The following is an 8,920-nucleotide window of genomic DNA, read 5'->3' on the forward strand; positions in this document are numbered from 1 at the left end:
TACTGCCTAGACTTGCCATTCAGACATGAAAATCCCAGCTTGCCCAACAACAAACACGTTACCGAGCAGCTCATCTGCGATGTTGGTGTTATGGTAGCAGGGCACCGGCTGAATCCAAGTGACAGACCTGAAGAAGTGACTGACTCATCAATGCAGGAGCCCTATAAGGAGAGGCTTGGAATTGGGTGAAAATATAACCCACAGGTTCTCTCAGCGCTGGACGGGATGGCAACACGACTGCTTCAACCTAAGAACAGCAAAGACTGATGACCCTTAAAATAAGGGAGAAGAAAAGAAACTGAAAATTCTTTAAGAATTACATACCAACACATACACACCAATTTTATAGCTCCTTTATTATTTATTGGTAATAAATAATTAGGGGCCGGTGTGTAGGAGCCATTTTGTGGGTGTTGTTGGTGTCAGTTTATTCAAGTTATATGTGTGGTGCAATATTGTTTTTGAACACTTGGTGGCGGGGTTTAGCTGCACCGGGTGTATATAAGGAGGTCATGGGTGGCAGGAGAGGAAGGACACAGAGGGAGAGAGCATACCGATTCCACCAGCCCGGCAGATGCTCACCACACAACAACTAAACTGTACAATTAAACCCTGGTATGTAAACCCTGAATAAACCTCATTATAAACTGCAACAAAGGACCGGAAAGTCATCTGTCTGCGTCTGAATCACTCTTCAGCCCTTCTGTGAAGTAATGGCAAAAATATATAGGACATAGGAAAAGGGAATTGCCATTACAATGGGTTTAATTACACATATGCGCACTTAATGACTGCTATCGTGTTACCAAAAACGATCGCCGGTTCATCTTGTTTTTGGCGTGAGAATAGTTTGGTCAGCATGAGAATGTGCTTTTACACGCGTATGAAATGACCCCCGCGAGCGGCTCTGCGCCCGAGAGAGACAGCCCTCTTGCTTGCTCGCGGGAGTGTCAGCCTCGTGGAGTCTGCCTACACGTGCGTGAAAAGTTTCTGGCACTTGTACTTATTGTAAGTCGCTTTGGATAAAAGCGTCAGCTAAATGCAATGTAATGTAATATACATTAATTTGATATAAAACAATATATTTTTCAGTGGGCTGTGTCCGTCGAAAACTGCTAGCTACTGTCTGCTGTACGCACCTAGATTTTGCTGCCGTCACTTCTCGGCTCTTGGTAGTTCAGGCATTTATCAAACCTGGCAACCCCGGGTTTCCTGGCAGCTGTCAATCAAAGTCCAGTGGCTCCGCCCCAAAGTGTACTTATTGTAAGTCGCTTTGGATAAAAGAGTCAGCTAAATGTAATGTAATATAAATAAACATTGATTGATTTGAATGGATTTCCTTTTCCCACTCATCTGCTTAAACATGGACCAGACATCACCTAATGTTACTCCTCTGCCAATGGTAGAACAAAATTCTCTCCATGTTCTCTTTTTGTATATTTGATTGTCCTTCGAGCAGCTGCCCTTTTCCTTTGATACTCTATAACATTATTTTGTGTCATGTTTCTTTAATTTTAATTCTTTAATTAAATGCTCAGGGGAGATGCAGTGCTGAGGTGATTCACAATCAGGCCAGCTGTAGAGAAGACCCTCTCAGCTGGAACTGAGGTTGCGGGTATAGCAAGGTATAGTATGTATTAGGGTTGTCAGTCGATTAAAATATAAAACCAAATTAAACTTATATATACATACTAGGGCTGTCAAGTTAAAGCATTAATAACGCATTAACGAAAAAAAAAATTAACGCCACTAATTATTTTAACGCGATTAACACATGTGTGTTTTTTGTCCTCGGCCGCCCCGTAGTTTCAGAGCGCATCGAGTTTAAAATACCATCTACAAGCTGATGCTGACAGCCCCGCTCCTGCCGTCCGCTTGCGGCAGACCACACTTCCACACTCACCGGCAGGCACCGACTGGCCATCGGGAGGGTGTGTGTATGTGTGGCACGAGCGAGCGAGAACGTGCACACCTTACGTGTATTATTGTTGTTAGCATCTGGTGCTAGCTAGCTGCACTAACAGATATAAGGAGCTGTTTAAATGAAAACAGAGGAGCGACATTTCGCCACAACTGCGCCGAGCACTTGACTTTATGCTGGTAGCCACACAGTGGGACGTTGTACGAAAAGTCAGCACACTCAGCAAGGATAGTGCGCGCAACATGATTGCAGCGTCCAGGCAGCTCCGTACGAGCATATGCCTTGAGTTTCACATAGCTCCAACATCCATCACAGTGCCCACACCCACACACACACACACACACAATTGTATGAGAGGTTCCAGGTTGAATTGAGGCAGATATTTGTAATGTTCAGAGGTTGTTATGTTTAATATTCATGAGAATATTTGTCATTGATAAAATGATAAACAAACATTTGCATAAAGCATATTTGTCCACTCATATATAAGAGTATTAAAAACTTGAAAAATATCCCTCTAAGGTACATTTAGAACAGATAAAAAAATGTGCGATTAATCGCGATTAACTATTTTAATCGACTGACAGCCCTAATAAATTGATTATCCTAATGTTATCTTGTTTTCTAGGGTTGCAGATTTCCACTATAATACAGTCTCATCAGGAGATTGCACCTCCCTATATGCCACACTATCTTTGAGAAATGACTGCAGGATCTCAGGTATGCAAAGTGGACAGGTAGGCGAGAAAGGCTTTTTTGAGTCTCAGAGACCAAGGTCCTGAACACTTTGCATACATTGACTGCACGACTTCAGGTCTGCGATGTGGACAGTACACCTCAAATACATCACTACACAACCTGTGGTATTTGAAAATAAGGGAATGACATGTTTATAATATGCTGCCAAACACAACAGATATGCAGGGTTGCCAGTCTGTTTCTAAGGCCATTTTATTTTTGGTAGTCTGATCATTTCAACAAGAGAATAGGATCAAACTGAAAACATCGTAAATATGTTCTAGATACATGAATCATTGGTTCTTTTAGACCAGAACAGACTGCTAACTCAACAGGAACTATCAAAAAAATCCCAATCAAAGTTTAAAGTCACAACATTTTATTAAACAAACAGATTATTGGAGAAACTACTCTGCAGATTAATGAACAGTGAAACTCGCTCATGGACTTTAAGGTGAATACTTTAAGAAAAAGTATTCCCATACTCTTAATACCACTATGGTTTTAAGAGTGTGTGAACACGAAGATGTGATTTGAGATTACCTGATGTAGTGAACATTTTCCCACACTCTTCACACCAGTACGGTTTTTCTCCAGTATGAATATGTTGATGTGATTTGAGAGCATATGATGTAGTGAAAGTTGTCCCACACTCTTCACACTTGTAAGGTTTTTCTCCAGTATGAATACGTTGATGTGATTTGAGATGACCTGATTGAGTGAAAGTTATCCCACACTCTTCACACCAGTAAGGTTTTTCTCCAGTATGAATACGGTGATGTTTTTTGAGATCGCCTGATGTAGTGAAAGTTGAACCACACTCTTCACAGCTGTAAGGTTTTTCTCCAGTATGAATACGTTGATGTGTTTTGAGATCACCTGATTGAGTGAACGTTTTCCCACACTCTTCACAGCTGTAAGGTTTTTCTCCAGTATGAATACGGTGATGATTTCTGAGAGCACTTGATGTAGTGAAAGTTGTCCCACACTCTCCACACCTGTAAGGTTTTTCTCCAGTATGAATACGTTGATGTGATTTGAGAGCACTTGATGTAGTGAAAGTTGTCCCACACTCTTCACACCAGTAAGGTTTTTCTCCAGTATGAATACGGTGATGTTTTTTGAGAGCACCTGATGTAGTGAAAGTTATCCCACACTCTTCACAGCTGTAAGGTTTTTCTCCAGTATGAATACGTTGATGTGATTTGAGAGCACTTGATGTAGTGAAAGTTGTCCCACACTCTTCACACCAGTAAGGTTTTTCTCCAGTATGAATACGGTGATGTGATTTGAGAGCACCTGATTGATTGAAAGTTGTCCCACACTCTTCACAGCTGTAAGGTTTTTCTCCAGTATGAATACGTTGATGTGTTTTGAGATCACCTGATTGAGTGAACGTTTTCCCACACTCTTCACAGCTGTAAGGTTTTTCTCCAGTATGAATACGGTGATGTTTTTTGAGAGCACCTGATGTAGTGAAAGTTGTCCCACACTCTTCACAGCTGTAAGGTTTTTCTCCAGTATGAATATGGTGATGTTTTTTGAGAGCACCTGATGTAGTGAAAGTTGTCCCACACTCTTCACAGCTGTACGGTTTTTCTCCAGTGTGAATATGCAGGTGGCTCTTTAAATTTCCAGATGTTGTAAAGGATTTGTGACATTGCTGACAGCTGTGATGTCTTTTTCTTCCTTTCGGTTTCTAGGGACAGAGAAAGAGAGAAAGTCAATCTAAAAAGCATAAATACACAAGTTAACACAATAAAAACTCACTTAATATAAACCTTGAGTTAACAAAATACTACTTATCAACTGTTTGTGTTTATTATATTTGTATTATTCTAACCAAAGTGTATATACCAGAGGTGGGGGACTCGAGTCACATGACCTGACTCGCATATTTTTTTACTTGAGACTTGCTTGACTAACATTGACAAAAGACTCGACTTGACTTCGTATTCATGACTTGAGACTTGACTTAGGCGTGAGACAGATGACTCGAAAGGACTTTACTTTTTAAAATAAAATATTTGCATTGTACGAGCCCCTAGAGGGCAATGGAAAAAAAAAAGAGAGCGAGAAAGTATCTCGTTCGCAGGAGAAAGTAGGAAGTGGAGCGCACAGGAGACAGCCGTTTCATTGCAGACTGTTATGTTTATGTGGGGAAATACATACATTATTTGAGATACATTTCAAACTCGGACTTCATTTTAGGGACATTTCGGCCAGGGGTGTAGAGTTATTTGTTCAAGCACCGGATCGGCAAAACAGGAGAGTCTGTGAACCAGTCTGCCTTGACCTATGTATTCATGTCTGTGACTCACAGTATCTGCTGCCCACAGCTGTTTTATAGAAGAAAAACCTCCTTCACTTCATGAAATCTCTGCAGCACCAGGAGGCAGTAACGTGTAACTCAGCAGAATCTCAGAAGAGCAGCACCAGCTGCAAAGAGCTGTGCCTTCACTGTGTTTACCTTCATTAGAACAGCTAACGAGCGACTGCAGGCTGCTACGTTTTAACCACACGCACCTCTATACACACACACTGAACTGCCCAATTATTCCCCCTATTACCCGTTTTATGATTTCAGAGCCTCTAGTTTTCATAACCACTGTCTTTTAACTGATTTAAATGCGGAAACTGGGGTTATTCATCAGGATTTCGTAGGACTTGACTTGCTTGTCTCTCACCCCAGTAACTTGAGACTTGCACATGTATGACTTACTCCCACCCCTGGTATACTGGAGACATAGGGCATCCTGTCACGGCGAGTCTCAGTATGCTCCGTTCGTCTTGTTTTAGTTTTTTTGGTCCAATTATCGTCTAAACTTAGTTGTGTCTGTATGAAACATCATTTTGAGACCATGCTTTTGATCCTGTGGATTAAATTTGCCTTCTGCAGACCATGTCTGGCCATTCAACTTTCCAAGACACACCTGAGTGACAGCACGAACAGGTATGGCGAGGAGCCCCGGCCTCTACGCTGCTACAGCCGCGAGGCTATGCTAGAGCTACAATGCGATCGGCTTCCTACGAATACACCAAGCCACCTGTGCTCTTCAATATTGGATGAAATCCCTCGGGAGCCGCTTAGAAACACCAGGAAAAAGAGAAGAGGAAGGAAGGGAGGCGTTCAGAATCGCCTACGGCGGAGATTCAGCCGGCCACCACTTCCATCATTCTCACAAACCTGCGCTCATTGAGCAACAACGTGGACACACTAAGGACATACACAAGGTACTGTCATGAATTTCTTGAGGCCTCTTTATTATGTTTCACGGAAAGTTGGCTAGAATCTACAAAGCCTGAATCTCTTTGAAGTACCCGGATTCACCCTTGTTCGAGCAGACAGTGATGCGAACTCGGGGAAAACCAGAGGAGGCGGTATTTGTGTGTATATTAATGATCTGTGGTGCCGATCATACTAGTGTTGCATGGTGTACCGATACTTGAAAGGTACCGCGATACCCTGCTGTTAAAAACGGTACGATTGCTCCGTTTCATTAGTATCGATACTTTAAGAATGACGGGGAAAAGTACTCCGGTGAGAAAGCGCCGTTTTAATAAGAGCCGTGTGTGTGTTCAGCGCTCTGCTTCCACTCCCTGCTCTGCAGCCGTGCCTGGCTGCAGTCCCACCCCTCTCAAGCACGTTCTAAGTCCCTCCCCTCTCTTGTGCACACGCTAGCTGCCAGAGCATGTGAGAAAACGAGAAGCATGGCTGCAAGTGGGAGTGCAGCTGCCGCTGCGTTCGGCTTGTTGACAAAAAAGACGCCAGAAGCGAAATTTGGAAGTATTTGAGCGATATCTCTGACAGTGAGGGCAAGCCTACGGACACCACGAGGCCTGTCTGTGAGACATGTTTTAGATCCCTGCAAACCAAGGGAGCCAACACATCAGACTTGGCTAAGCACCCGCCGACCGGAATCCAGAGCTGTTTAAAGAATTTAAAGACAGACAGGTTAGCGAATGTGATTGATAACATAATTACATCATGCTCAAGCCCATGCCCTCAAATCTAAGTCAAACAAGTGTAATTTATTTTGTGACAAACGAACGTTTTCGTAGTTTGACGAGGCACTTAATGGCAATGATAACTGTCTAATATGGCTATCTTTTTAGCTAACTTACCAATGTGGCTAACATCTGCAATATACATTTTGTCAATAATTATTTATATTACTGTACTATTTATTACATGTTAATATAATATTAAAAAAATTATATTTTATAAAACAAAAAAGTTGTTTGAGATGATGCTTAATTTTATTTAATACGAATTCTTGTCATTTATTTAGTTTATTGTTCTCATTGTTTAAAAGTTTGTGTTATGGTTATGGTGTGAAATAAAGCACAATAATTACATTTAAGACCGTTTCCCTTTTTTTAAGAAAAGTATCGAAAAAGAATCGGAATCGCAATTCTTGACTTGGTATCGAAACCAAAATGTTGGTATCGTGACAACACTAAATCATACTCAGTAAAATGTAAAACCTGTGATCCCAACGTAGAAATTCTCGGCATGACGTTAAGACCCTTTTATCTTCCTAGAGAATTCGGGTGTATTTTACTGTTTGTTGTTTACGTGCCTCCCAGCGGCAGAGGACACTGTGTTCACGAGCTACAACTCAGCCACCGATGCACATCATGAAGCAATGTCGCCTGGAGACTGTGTTACCTGGGTTCCAGCAGTATGTTAGGGATCACAGCAGGGAAGACAATATCCTGGACAAATGCTTTGTTAATGATACAGGAGCCAATAGAGGTTTCTCAATACTCAAATTTCCCCTCCTCGACTCCTATCCTCAATACTTAGTCCCGCCCACAGGAGATGCGAGCGGAGGACTGAGGAGGGGAGCCGAGGAGAGAGGAGGGGAAGCAGCAGGCGGTTAGAGAAATGAGAACTCCTCTCCTCTGAGCGGTCATTTTAAAGAGACATCCATTAATGATGACAGGAGACACAGCAGCCCTCTGTCTGATGGACAGATGTGTTCATGATGACACACATATATAATGTAGTGGACATTTTTATTATATCCTGATATGTTTTAAACCAAATGCTTCTCATTTGTTGTTCTGTTGTTTATGTCTTCTTGTGGAACCTACTGCTGCAGGTCTCCCTTGAAAAAGAGATCATTGATCTCAATGGGATTTTACCTGGATAAATAAAGGTTTTGAATTGAATTGATTTGGTTAGATGTGCTGTTTGCCTCTATCTACTCTACTTCAAGGCCACATAGCTGTTTTTGCTACAGGGTTGAGACTCACACAAAGTCACACGAGAACTTCTACAGCTCAAGGCCAGGTGTCTAATAACAATGTGACCGTGTGAAGACAGATTTCTTACCTTCCTCCCCCTTCTTGTATATAAGCTTTTTTACTCTATTGAACTGCGCACACTCGCGCAGACATATTTTATACTCTGTGAGACCTGTGTCTATATTTATTGTATAGTATTAATATATATTTGAAGCTTCAAATAAATACCAGAAAGACAACTCTGTCTGATTCACCATTTATTTGAGTTGATCACTCTGACTTGTACTCTACAGTATTGGGGTTTTTAGATTTCCTTAACAATTGGCGTCACGAACAGGATCTCTGCAAGTTCGATTGGGAACACCTCCGGACGCTGGTGGTGGCCGGCTCCAGGATCCGCGGATCTTCCTCTACCCCGACAGAAACCGTATGGGACGAGAGGACCAGCGCCGGGGGTGGAACCGATTGACTTCACGAAATCCAACGAACTCAAAGGCTTTCAATACTCGGTGAGATGTGCAGTGTCTAAATTGTTTAAAGTTAGACGTAAGTAAACTCCATGACATGTATGAGAGGGAACTGCTCGAAGGGATATTTGAGGATATCCGATATATCGTAGCCTGGGTTTGGATCAGTGTTTGTGTGATTTGTACTGAGAAACTAATATCACATCATCAACGGATGATAAAATAGCCTGGGTTTGGATCAGTGTTTGTGTGATTTGTACTGAGAAACTAATATCACATCATCAACGGATGATAAAATAGCCTGGGTTTGGATCAGTGTTTGTGTGATTTGTACTGAGAAACTAATATCACATCATCGACGGATGAAAAAATAGTGTTTAAACACCCCTTGTTTTGTCAGGGGTGGTTTGGTAACACTTGGAGACTTTGTCATGGAAGCAAAGCAGAGGAGACAAGTACACTCTCCTGAGGGTTCAATTGTAGATGTCATGCGAGCAGAAATGGTGAAAACATTAAATATATGGACGGAAATGTTCGGATT

The sequence above is a fragment of the Gymnodraco acuticeps genome, unplaced genomic scaffold, assembly GCF_902827175.1.
Source record: "Gymnodraco acuticeps unplaced genomic scaffold, fGymAcu1.1, whole genome shotgun sequence".
Taxonomy (NCBI): domain Eukaryota; kingdom Metazoa; phylum Chordata; class Actinopteri; order Perciformes; family Bathydraconidae; genus Gymnodraco; species Gymnodraco acuticeps.